Source organism: Danio rerio, chromosome 4 (assembly GCF_052040795.2).
Source record: "Danio rerio strain M-AB ecotype USA chromosome 4, GRCz13ab, whole genome shotgun sequence".
In the NCBI taxonomy this organism is placed as follows: domain Eukaryota; kingdom Metazoa; phylum Chordata; class Actinopteri; order Cypriniformes; family Danionidae; genus Danio; species Danio rerio.
Window position 1 is genome coordinate 31,517,678 of NC_141024.2, and position 13,724 is coordinate 31,531,401.

General features: G+C 38.3%; 1 long non-coding RNA gene across 1 annotated transcript; it reads left to right on the forward strand.

Annotated features, from left to right (window-relative positions):
* The first annotated feature begins 8,793 nt into the window (after window positions 1-8,793).
* LOC148679973 (uncharacterized) lies at window positions 8,794-11,899 on the forward strand. Its single transcript, XR_015942465.1, has 2 exons — window positions 8,794-8,855; window positions 10,610-11,899. It is a non-coding gene; the product is annotated as an uncharacterized LOC148679973 (long non-coding RNA).
* The last annotated feature ends 1,825 nt before the right edge of the window (window positions 11,900-13,724 follow it).

Genomic DNA, 13,724 nt, shown 5'->3' on the forward strand with positions numbered 1-13,724 from the left:
TTTACCTTTTTGTTATTTGCTAATTTTACATCTTCTCGTCTTGATATTCCAACAAGTTGGAGTAACATGGGGACACTCCTTTGCATCTTCCTCATTTTTAATTTCTTTGCCCTTGTGATAGAAAACCAGTTGACATCAACTCTAACTTTAGCATCTTTCTTTTAAGCAAAGTAGAAAGTGCTATCAAGTTGGGGTAGATGTTTGCTGACTTAGTCACCTCTGCCCACCAAGATTCTGTTCCATTTGTACTCCTCTTCTATCCAATTTTAAATCCTGGATTTTCCTTTGTTGGTGAAGACTTTAAACAGACAAGATTTTAGTCTGCTACCATTGTCTCTATCGGTACCCTCACAAAAGCACTGACTTTGATGCTGTATTTGGTAAGTGCTATTTGTTGGGGTAGTTTCAAGTGACATGTGCTACAAGAGAGTGTTGTCTTTTGGAATTTACAGTGACATCTGCATCTAAAACACATTAAGATCACTTCAAACAGGAGCATTGATTTGTCCTTTGTTCATAAGTGCTTCTCTTTGGGGTAGTTTTAATAAGGACAAGAACAACAAGCAAGACTGAACCCATTTTGTATGGAATTGCATTGTTTACTATTACCTTTTTGTTCTTTGCTAATTTTACATCTTCTCGTCTTGATATTCCAACAAGTTGGAGTAACATGGGGACACTCCTTTGCATATGCCTCATTTTTAATTGATAGAAACCAGTTGAGGTCAACTCTAACTTTAGCATCTTTCTTTTAAGCAAAGTAGAAAGTGCTATCAAGTTGGGGTAGATGTTTGCTGATTTAGTCACCTCTTAGTCCTATTCTATTCAATTTTTAATTGCAACCTAGTAATGTTTGGAAAGAGAAGCAATCGTAATTCTGTTTTAGAATAACTGTTTCTCATTTGGCCAGTGTTGTCCCTGTTTATATTTTTATATTATGGTTTTGTCCATCATGCACTTCTACCACTTGCATCCAAACAGCAGCATACACACAGTAAACACTAGAGGGTGTGAGTTTGCATGAGAGTGCTCCCGTTGTTTACTGGTTTTGCACCTGGAATTGGTATAGCTTGTCAAATGGTCTCCTAATTCCTTCCTGCTGCAGGACACATAAAGCCTAGATGCATTTGCATCAAGTCAATTCAAATGTGTGAAAAATCCCATCACTTTCAACAATGCAGAGTTGTTCTGAAGACTTTCAGCCAGCAATCAAAACTTGATTAGCGTTCAAGAAAGGCTGAGTGTTAACGACTGTGGCAAAACCATAAGGCAAGTGCACCCTTATAATGGGTCCTGGCAAAGTACATGTCTCATATCTGCTCTTTCTAACAGCAGACAACAAGATGCGTGTGGCACTGCCTGCCAATGATTTCTCTTGCTGCTAAAGACTATGAACGGACAAGGTTTTAATCTGCTACTATTGTCACTATCGGTACCCTCACAAAGGCACTGACTTGGATGCTGTAATTGGTAAGTGCTATTTGTTGGGGTAGTTTCAAGTGACCTGTGCTACAAGAGAATGTTGTCTTTTGGAATTCAGAGTGGCATCTGCATGCCTTGCTTATTAAATTTCAATCTAAAGCACATTAAGATCACTTCAAACAGGAGCATTGATTTGTCCTTTGTTCATAAGTGCTTCTCTTTGGGGTAGTTTTAATAAGGACAGGTACAACAAGCAAGACTGAACCCATTTTGTATGGAATTGCATTGTTTACTTTTACCTTTTTGTTATTTGCTAATTTTACATCTTCTCGTCTTGATATTCCAACAAGTTGGAGTAACATGGGGACACTCCTTTGCATCTGCCTCATTTTTAATTTCTTTGCCCTTGTGATAGAAAATCAGTTGACATCAACTCTAACTTTAGCATCTTTCTTTTAAGCAGAGTAGAAAGTGCTATCAAGTTGGGGTAGATGTTTGCTGACTAAGTCACCTCTGTCCACCATGATTCTGTTCCATTTGTACTCCTCTTCTATCCAATTTTAAATCCTGGATTTTCCTTTGGTGGTGAAGACTTTAAACAGACAAGATTTTAGTCTGCCACCATTGTCTCTATCGGTACCCTCACAAAAGCACTGACTTTGATGCTGTATTTGGTAAATGCTATTTGTTGGGGTAGTTTCAAGTGACATGTGCTACAAGAGAGTGTTGTCTTTTGGAATTTACAGTGACATCTGCATCTAAAACACATTAAGATCACTTCAAACAGGAGCATTGATTTGTCCTTTGTTCATAAGTGCTTCTCTTTGGGGTAGTTTTAATAAGGACAAGAACAACAAGCAAGACTGAACCCATTTGGTATGGAATTGCAGTGTTTACTATTACCTTTTTGTTCTTTGCTAATTTTACATCTTCTCGTCTTGATATTCCAACAAGTTGGAGTAACATGGGGACACTCCTTTGCATCTGCCTCATTTTTAATTGATAGAAACCAGTTGAGGTCAACTCTAACTTTAGCATCTTTCTTTTAAGCAAAGTAGAAAGTGCTATCAAGTTGGGGTAGATGTTTGCTGACTTAATCACCTCTGCCCACCAAGATTCTGTTCTTTTTGTAGTCCTATTCTATTCAATTTTTAATTGCAACCTAGTAATGTTTGGAAAGAGAAGCAATCGTAATTCTGTTTTAGAATAACTGTTTCTCATTTGGCCAGTGTTGTCCCTGTTTATATTTTTATATTATGGTTTTGTCCATCATGCACTTCTACCACTTGCATCCAAACAGCAGCATACACACAGTAAACACTAGAGGGTGTGAGTTTGCATGAGAGTGCTCCCGTTGTTTACTGGTTTTGCACCTGGAATGGTATAGCTTGTCAAATGGTCTCCTAATTCCTTCCTGCTGCAGGACACATAAAGCCTAGATGCATTTGCATCAAGTCAATTCAAATGTGTGAAAAATCCCATCACTTTCAACAATGCAGAGTTGTTCTGAAGACTTTCAGCCAGCAATCAAAACTTGATTAGCGTTCAAGAAAGGCTGAGTGTTAACGACTGTGGCAAAACCATAAGGCAAGTGCACCCTTATAATGGGTCCTGGCAAAGTACATGTCTCATATCTGCTCTTTCTAACAGCAGACAACAAGATGCGTGTGGCACTGCCTGCCAATGATTTCTCTTGCTGCTAAAGACTATGAACGGACAAGGTTTTAATCTGCTACTATTGTCACTATCGGTACCCTCACAAAGGCACTGACTTGGATGCTGTAATTGGTAAGTGCTATTTGTTGGGGTAGTTTCAAGTGACCTGTGCTACAAGAGAATGTTGTCTTTTGGAATTCAGAGTGGCATCTGCATGCCTTGCTTATTAAATTTCAATCTAAAGCACATTAAGATCACTTCAAACAGGAGCATTGATTTGTCCTTTGTTCATAAGTGCTTCTCTTTGGGGTAGTTTTAATAAGGACAGGTACAACAAGCAAGACTGAACCCATTTTGTATGGAATTGCATTGTTTACTTTTACCTTTTTGTTATTTGCTAATTTTACATCTTCTCGTCTTGATATTCCAACAAGTTGGAGTAACATGGGGACACTCCTTTGCATCTTCCTCATTTTTAATTTCTTTGCCCTTGTGATAGAAAACCAGTTGACATCAACTCTAACTTTAGCATCTTTCTTTTAAGCAAAGTAGAAAGTGCTATCAAGTTGGGGTAGATGTTTGCTGACTTAGTCACCTCTGCCCACCAAGATTCTGTTCCATTTGTACTCCTCTTCTATCCAATTTTAAATCCTGGATTTTCCTTTGTTGGTGAAGACTTTAAACAGACAAGATTTTAGTCTGCTACCATTGTCTCTATCGGTACCCTCACAAAAGCACTGACTTTGATGCTGTATTTGGTAAGTGCTATTTGTTGGGGTAGTTTCAAGTGACATGTGCTACAAGAGAGTGTTGTCTTTTGGAATTTACAGTGACATCTGCATCTAAAACACATTAAGATCACTTCAAACAGGAGCATTGATTTGTCCTTTGTTCATAAGTGCTTCTCTTTGGGGTAGTTTTAATAAGGACAAGAACAACAAGCAAGACTGAACCCATTTTGTATGGAATTGCATTGTTTACTATTACCTTTTTGTTCTTTGCTAATTTTACATCTTCTCGTCTTGATATTCCAACAAGTTGGAGTAACATGGGGACACTCCTTTGCATATGCCTCATTTTTAATTGATAGAAACCAGTTGAGGTCAACTCTAACTTTAGCATCTTTCTTTTAAGCAAAGTAGAAAGTGCTATCAAGTTGGGGTAGATGTTTGCTGATTTAGTCACCTCTTAGTCCTATTCTATTCAATTTTTAATTGCAACCTAGTAATGTTTGGAAAGAGAAGCAATCGTAATTCTGTTTTAGAATAACTGTTTCTCATTTGGCCAGTGTTGTCCCTGTTTATATTTTTATATTATGGTTTTGTCCATCATGCACTTCTACCACTTGCATCCAAACAGCAGCATACACACAGTAAACACTAGAGGGTGTGAGTTTGCATGAGAGTGCTCCCGTTGTTTACTGGTTTTGCACCTGGAATGGTATAGCTTGTCAAATGGTCTCCTAATTCCTTCCTGCTGCAGGACACATAAAGCCTAGATGCATTTGCATCAAGTCAATTCAAATGTGTGAAAAATCCCATCACTTTCAACAATGCAGAGTTGTTCTGAAGACTTTCAGCCAGCAATCAAAACTTGATTAGCGTTCAAGAAAGGCTGAGTGTTAACGACTGTGGCAAAACCATAAGGCAAGTGCACCCTTATAATGGGTCCTGGCAAAGTACATGTCTCATATCTGCTCTTTCTAACAGCAGACAACAAGATGCGTGTGGCACTGCCTGCCAATGATTTCTCTTGCTGCTAAAGACTATGAACGGACAAGGTTTTAATCTGCTACTATTGTCACTATCGGTACCCTCACAAAGGCACTGACTTGGATGCTGTAATTGGTAAGTGCTATTTGTTGGGGTAGTTTCAAGTGACCTGTGCTACAAGAGAATGTTGTCTTTTGGAATTCAGAGTGGCATCTGCATGCCTTGCTTATTAAATTTCAATCTAAAGCACATTAAGATCACTTCAAACAGGAGCATTGATTTGTCCTTTGTTCATAAGTGCTTCTCTTTGGGGTAGTTTTAATAAGGACAGGTACAACAAGCAAGACTGAACCCATTTTGTATGGAATTGCATTGTTTACTTTTACCTTTTTGTTATTTGCTAATTTTACATCTTCTCGTCTTGATATTCCAACAAGTTGGAGTAACATGGGGACACTCCTTTGCATCTTCCTCATTTTTAATTTCTTTGCCCTTGTGATAGAAAACCAGTTGACATCAACTCTAACTTTAGCATCTTTCTTTTAAGCAAAGTAGAAAGTGCTATCAAGTTGGGGTAGATGTTTGCTGACTTAGTCACCTCTGCCCACCAAGATTCTGTTCCATTTGTACTCCTCTTCTATCCAATTTTAAATCCTGGATTTTCCTTTGTTGGTGAAGACTTTAAACAGACAAGATTTTAGTCTGCTACCATTGTCTCTATCGGTACCCTCACAAAAGCACTGACTTTGATGCTGTATTTGGTAAGTGCTATTTGTTGGGGTAGTTTCAAGTGACATGTGCTACAAGAGAGTGTTGTCTTTTGGAATTTACAGTGACATCTGCATCTAAAACACATTAAGATCACTTCAAACAGGAGCATTGATTTGTCCTTTGTTCATAAGTGCTTCTCTTTGGGGTAGTTTTAATAAGGACAAGAACAACAAGCAAGACTGAACCCATTTTGTATGGAATTGCATTGTTTACTATTACCTTTTTGTTCTTTGCTAATTTTACATCTTCTCGTCTTGATATTCCAACAAGTTGGAGTAACATGGGGACACTCCTTTGCATCTTCCTCATTTTTAATTTCTTTGCGCTTGTGATAGAAAACCAGTTGACATCAACTCTAAATTTAGCATCTTTCTTTTAAGCAGAGTAGAAAGTGCTATCAAGTTGGGGTAGATGTTTGCTGACTAAGTCACCTCTGTCCACCATGATTCTGTTCCATTTGTACTCCTCTTCTATCCAATTTTAAATCCTGGATTTTCCTTTGGTGGTGAAGACTTTAAACAGACAAGATTTTAGTCTGCCGCCATTGTCTCTATCGGTACCCTCACAAAAGCACTGACTTTGATGCTGTATTTGGTAAGTGCTATTTGTTGGGGTAGTTTCAAGTGACATGTGCTACAAGAGAGTGTTGTCTTTTGGAATTTACAGTGACATCTGCATCTAAAACACATTAAGATCACTTCAAACAGGAGCATTGATTTGTCCTTTGTTCATAAGTGCTTCTCTTTGGGGTAGTTTTAATAAGGACAAGAACAACAAGCAAGACTGAACCCATTTTGTATGGAATTGCATTGTTTACTATTACCTTTTTGTTCTTTGCTAATTTTACATCTTCTCGTCTTGATATTCCAACAAGTTGGAGTAACATGGGGACACTCCTTTGCATCTGCCTCATTTTTAATTGATAGAAACCAGTTGAGGTCAACTCTAACTTTAGCATCTTTCTTTTAAGCAAAGTAGAAAGTGCTATCAAGTTGGGGTAGATGTTTGCTGATTTAGTCACCTCTTAGTCCTATTCTATTCTATTTTTAATTGCAACCTAGTAATGTTTGGAAAGAGAAGCAATCGTAATTCTGTTTTAGAATAACTGTTTCTCATTTGGCCAGTGTTGTCCCTGTTTATATTTTTATATTATGGTATTGTCCATCATGCACTTCTACCACTTGCATCCAAACAGCAGCATACACACAGTAAACACTAGAGGGTGTGAGTTTGCATGAGAGTGCTCCCGTTGTTTACTGGTTTTGCACCTGGAATTGGTATAGCTTGTCAAATGGTCTCCTAATTCCTTCCTGCTGCAGGACACATACAGCCTAGATGCATTTGCATCAAGTCAATTCAAATGTGTGAAAAATCCCATCACTTTCAACAATGCAGAGTTGTTCTGAAGACTTTCAGCCAGCAATCAAAACTTGATTAGCGTTCAAGAAAGGCTGAGTGTTAACGACTGTGGCAAAACCATAAGGCAAGTGCACCCTTATAATGGGTCCTGGCAAAGTACATGTCTCATATCTGCTCTTTCTAACAGCAGACAACAAGATGCGTGTGGCACTGCCTGCCAATGATTTCTCTTGCTGCTAAAGACTATGAACGGACAAGGTTTTAATCTGCTACTATTGTCACTATCGGTACCCTCACAAAGGCACTGACTTGGATGCTGTAATTGGTAAGTGCTATTTGTTGGGGTAGTTTCAAGTGACCTGTGCTACAAGAGAATGTTGTCTTTTGGAATTCAGAGTGGCATCTGCATGCCTTGCTTATTAAATTTCAATCTAAAGCACATTAAGATCACTTCAAACAGGAGCATTGATTTGTCCTTTGTTCATAAGTGCTTCTCTTTGGGGTAGTTTTAATAAGGACAGGTACAACAAGCAAGACTGAACCCATTTTGTATGGAATTGCATTGTTTACTTTTACCTTTTTGTTATTTGCTAATTTTACATCTTCTCGTCTTGATATTCCAACAAGTTGGAGTAACATGGGGACACTCCTTTGCATCTGCCTCATTTTTAATTTCTTTGCCCTTGTGATAGAAAATCAGTTGACATCAACTCTAACTTTAGCATCTTTCTTTTAAGCAGAGTAGAAAGTGCTATCAAGTTGGGGTAGATGTTTGCTGACTAAGTCACCTCTGTCCACCATGATTCTGTTCCATTTGTACTCCTCTTCTATCCAATTTTAAATCCTGGATTTTCCTTTGGTGGTGAAGACTTTAAACAGACAAGATTTTAGTCTGCCACCATTGTCTCTATCGGTACCCTCACAAAAGCACTGACTTTGATGCTGTATTTGGTAAGTGCTATTTGTTGGGGTAGTTTCAAGTGACATGTGCTACAAGAGAGTGTTGTCTTTTGGAATTTACAGTGACATCTGCATCTAAAACACATTAAGATCACTTCAAACAGGAGCATTGATTTGTCCTTTGTTCATAAGTGCTTCTCTTTGGGGTAGTTTTAATAAGGACAAGAACAACAAGCAAGACTGAACCCATTTGGTATGGAATTGCAGTGTTTACTATTACCTTTTTGTTCTTTGCTAATTTTACATCTTCTCGTCTTGATATTCCAACAAGTTGGAGTAACATGGGGACACTCCTTTGCATCTGCCTCATTTTTAATTGATAGAAACCAGTTGAGGTCAACTCTAACTTTAGCATCTTTCTTTTAAGCAAAGTAGAAAGTGCTATCAAGTTGGGGTAGATGTTTGCTGACTTAATCACCTCTGCCCACCAAGATTCTGTTCCATTTGTACTCCTCTTCTATCCAATTTTAAATCCTGGATTTTCCTTTGTTGGTGAAAACTTTAAACAGACAAGATTTTAGTCTGCCACCATTGTCTCTATCGGTACCCTCACAAAAGCACTGACTTTGATGCTGTATTTGGTAAGTGCTATTTGTTGGGGTAGTTTCAAGTGACATGTGCTACAAGAGAGTGTTGTCTTTTGGAATTTACAGTGACATCTGCATCTAAAACACATTAAGATCACTTCAAACAGGAGCATTGATTTGTCCTTTGTTCATAAGTGCTTCTCTTTGGGGTAGTTTTAATAAGGACAAGAACAACAAGCAAGACTGAACCCATTTTGTATGTAATTGCATTGTTTACTATTACCTTTTTGTTCTTTGCTAATTTTACATCTTCTCGTCTTGATATTCCAACAAGTTGGAGTAACATGGGGACACTCCTTTGCATCTGCCTCATTTTTAATTTCTTTGCCCTTGTGATAGAAAACCAGTTGACGTCAACTCTAACTTTAGCATCTTTCTTTTAAGCAGAGTAGAAAGTGCTATCAAGTTGGGGTAGCTGTTTGCTGACTAAGTCACCTCTGTCAACCATGATTCTGTTCCATTTGTACTCCTCTTCTATCCAATTTTAAATCCTGGATTTTCCTTTGCTGGTGAAGACTTTAAACTGACAAGATTTTAGTCTGCCACCATTGTCTCTATCGGTACCCTCACAAAAGCACTGACTTTGATGCTGTATTTGGTAAGTGCTATTTGTTGGGGTAGTTTCAAGTGACCTGTGCTACAAGAGAGTGTTGTCTTTTGGAATTTACAGTGACATCTGCATCTAAAACACATTAAGATCACTTCAAACAGGAGCATTGATTTGTCCTTTGTTCATAAGTGCTTCTCTTTGGGGTAGTTTTAATAAGGACACGTACAACAAGCAAGACTGAACCCATTTGGCATGGAATTGCAGTGTTTACTATTACCTTTTTGTTCTTTGCTAATTTTACATCTTCTCGTCTTGATATTCCAACAAGTTGGAGTAACATGGGGACAATCTTTTGCATCTTCCTCATTTTTAATTTCTTTGCCCTTGTGATAAAAAAGCAGTTGACATCAACTCTAACTTTAGCATCTTTCTTTTAAGCAAAGTAGAAAGTGCTATCAAGTTGGGGTAGATGTTTGCTGACTTAGTCACCTCTGCCCACCAAGATTCTGTTCTTTTTGTACTCCTATTCTATTCAATTTTTAATTGCAACCTAGTAATGTTTGGAAAGAGAAGCAATCGTAATTCTGTTTTAGAATAACTGTTTCTCATTTGGCCAGTGTTGTCCCTGTTTATATTTTTATATTATGGTTTTGTCCATCATGCACTTCTACCACTTGCATCCAAACAGCAGCATACACACAGTAAACACTAGAGGGTGTGAGTTTGCATGAGAGTGCTCCCGTTGTTTACTGGTTTTGCACCTGGAATTGGTATAGCTTGTCAAATGGTCTCCTAATTCCTTCCTGCTGCAGGACACATAAAGCCTAGATGCATTTGCATCAAGTCAATTCAAATGTGTGAAAAATCCCATCACTTTCAACAATGCAGAGTTGTTCTGAAGACTTTCAGCCAGCAATCAAAACTTGATTAGCGTTCAAGAAAGGCTGAGTGTTAACGACTGTGGCAAAACCATAAGGCAAGTGCACCCTTATAATGGGTCCTGGCAAAGTACATGTCTCATATCTGCTCTTTCTAACAGCAGACAACAAGATGCGTGTGGCACTGCCTGCCAATGATTTCTCTTGCTGCTAAAGACTATGAACGGACAAGGTTTTAATCTGCTACTATTGTCACTATCGGTACCCTCACAAAGGCACTGACTTGGATGCTGTAATTGGTAAGTGCTATTTGTTGGGGTAGTTTCAAGTGACCTGTGCTACAAGAGAATGTTGTCTTTTGGAATTCAGAGTGGCATCTGCATGCCTTGCTTATTAAATTTCAATCTAAAGCACATTAAGATCACTTCAAACAGGAGCATTGATTTGTCCTTTGTTCATAAGTGCTTCTCTTTGGGGTAGTTTTAATAAGGACAGGTACAACAAGCAAGACTGAACCCATTTTGTATGGAATTGCATTGTTTACTTTTACCTTTTTGTTATTTGCTAATTTTACATCTTCTCGTCTTGATATTCCAACAAGTTGGAGTAACATGGGGACACTCCTTTGCATCTGCCTCATTTTTAATTTCTTTGCCCTTGTGATAGAAAATCAGTTGACATCAACTCTAACTTTAGCATCTTTCTTTTAAGCAGAGTAGAAAGTGCTATCAAGTTGGGGTAGATGTTTGCTGACTAAGTCACCTCTGTCCACCATGATTCTGTTCCATTTGTACTCCTCTTCTATCCAATTTTAAATCCTGGATTTTCCTTTGGTGGTGAAGACTTTAAACAGACAAGATTTTAGTCTGCCACCATTGTCTCTATCGGTACCCTCACAAAAGCACTGACTTTGATGCTGTATTTGGTAAATGCTATTTGTTGGGGTAGTTTCAAGTGACATGTGCTACAAGAGAGTGTTGTCTTTTGGAATTTACAGTGACATCTGCATCTAAAACACATTAAGATCACTTCAAACAGGAGCATTGATTTGTCCTTTGTTCATAAGTGCTTCTCTTTGGGGTAGTTTTAATAAGGACAAGAACAACAAGCAAGACTGAACCCATTTGGTATGGAATTGCAGTGTTTACTATTACCTTTTTGTTCTTTGCTAATTTTACATCTTCTCGTCTTGATATTCCAACAAGTTGGAGTAACATGGGGACACTCCTTTGCATCTGCCTCATTTTTAATTGATAGAAACCAGTTGAGGTCAACTCTAACTTTAGCATCTTTCTTTTAAGCAAAGTAGAAAGTGCTATCAAGTTGGGGTAGATGTTTGCTGACTTAATCACCTCTGCCCACCAAGATTCTGTTCTTTTTGTAGTCCTATTCTATTCAATTTTTAATTGCAACCTAGTAATGTTTGGAAAGAGAAGCAATCGTAATTCTGTTTTAGAATAACTGTTTCTCATTTGGCCAGTGTTGTCCCTGTTTATATTTTTATATTATGGTTTTGTCCATCATGCACTTCTACCACTTGCATCCAAACAGCAGCATACACACAGTAAACACTAGAGGGTGTGAGTTTGCATGAGAGTGCTCCCGTTGTTTACTGGTTTTGCACCTGGAATGGTATAGCTTGTCAAATGGTCTCCTAATTCCTTCCTGCTGCAGGACACATAAAGCCTAGATGCATTTGCATCAAGTCAATTCAAATGTGTGAAAAATCCCATCACTTTCAACAATGCAGAGTTGTTCTGAAGACTTTCAGCCAGCAATCAAAACTTGATTAGCGTTCAAGAAAGGCTGAGTGTTAACGACTGTGGCAAAACCATAAGGCAAGTGCACCCTTATAATGGGTCCTGGCAAAGTACATGTCTCATATCTGCTCTTTCTAACAGCAGACAACAAGATGCGTGTGGCACTGCCTGCCAATGATTTCTCTTGCTGCTAAAGACTATGAACGGACAAGGTTTTAATCTGCTACTATTGTCACTATCGGTACCCTCACAAAGGCACTGACTTGGATGCTGTAATTGGTAAGTGCTATTTGTTGGGGTAGTTTCAAGTGACCTGTGCTACAAGAGAATGTTGTCTTTTGGAATTCAGAGTGGCATCTGCATGCCTTGCTTATTAAATTTCAATCTAAAGCACATTAAGATCACTTCAAACAGGAGCATTGATTTGTCCTTTGTTCATAAGTGCTTCTCTTTGGGGTAGTTTTAATAAGGACAGGTACAACAAGCAAGACTGAACCCATTTTGTATGGAATTGCATTGTTTACTTTTACCTTTTTGTTATTTGCTAATTTTACATCTTCTCGTCTTGATATTCCAACAAGTTGGAGTAACATGGGGACACTCCTTTGCATCTTCCTCATTTTTAATTTCTTTGCCCTTGTGATAGAAAACCAGTTGACATCAACTCTAACTTTAGCATCTTTCTTTTAAGCAAAGTAGAAAGTGCTATCAAGTTGGGGTAGATGTTTGCTGACTTAGTCACCTCTGCCCACCAAGATTCTGTTCCATTTGTACTCCTCTTCTATCCAATTTTAAATCCTGGATTTTCCTTTGTTGGTGAAGACTTTAAACAGACAAGATTTTAGTCTGCTACCATTGTCTCTATCGGTACCCTCACAAAAGCACTGACTTTGATGCTGTATTTGGTAAGTGCTATTTGTTGGGGTAGTTTCAAGTGACATGTGCTACAAGAGAGTGTTGTCTTTTGGAATTTACAGTGACATCTGCATCTAAAACACATTAAGATCACTTCAAACAGGAGCATTGATTTGTCCTTTGTTCATAAGTGCTTCTCTTTGGGGTAGTTTTAATAAGGACAAGAACAACAAGCAAGACTGAACCCATTTTGTATGGAATTGCATTGTTTACTATTACCTTTTTGTTCTTTGCTAATTTTACATCTTCTCGTCTTGATATTCCAACAAGTTGGAGTAACATGGGGACACTCCTTTGCATATGCCTCATTTTTAATTGATAGAAACCAGTTGAGGTCAACTCTAACTTTAGCATCTTTCTTTTAAGCAAAGTAGAAAGTGCTATCAAGTTGGGGTAGATGTTTGCTGATTTAGTCACCTCTTAGTCCTATTCTATTCAATTTTTAATTGCAACCTAGTAATGTTTGGAAAGAGAAGCAATCGTAATTCTGTTTTAGAATAACTGTTTCTCATTTGGCCAGTGTTGTCCCTGTTTATATTTTTATATTATGGTTTTGTCCATCATGCACTTCTACCACTTGCATCCAAACAGCAGCATACACACAGTAAACACTAGAGGGTGTGAGTTTGCATGAGAGTGCTCCCGTTGTTTACTGGTTTTGCACCTGGAATGGTATAGCTTGTCAAATGGTCTCCTAATTCCTTCCTGCTGCAGGACACATAAAGCCTAGATGCATTTGCATCAAGTCAATTCAAATGTGTGAAAAATCCCATCACTTTCAACAATGCAGAGTTGTTCTGAAGACTTTCAGCCAGCAATCAAAACTTGATTAGCGTTCAAGAAAGGCTGAGTGTTAACGACTGTGGCAAAACCATAAGGCAAGTGCACCCTTATAATGGGTCCTGGCAAAGTACATGTCTCATATCTGCTCTTTCTAACAGCAGACAACAAGATGCGTGTGGCACTGCCTGCCAATGATTTCTCTTGCTGCTAAAGACTATGAACGGACAAGGTTTTAATCTGCTACTATTGTCACTATCGGTACCCTCACAAAGGCACTGACTTGGATGCTGTAATTGGTAAGTGCTATTTGTTGGGGTAGTTTCAAGTGACCTGTGCTACAAGAGAATGTTGTCTTTTGGAATTCAGAGTGG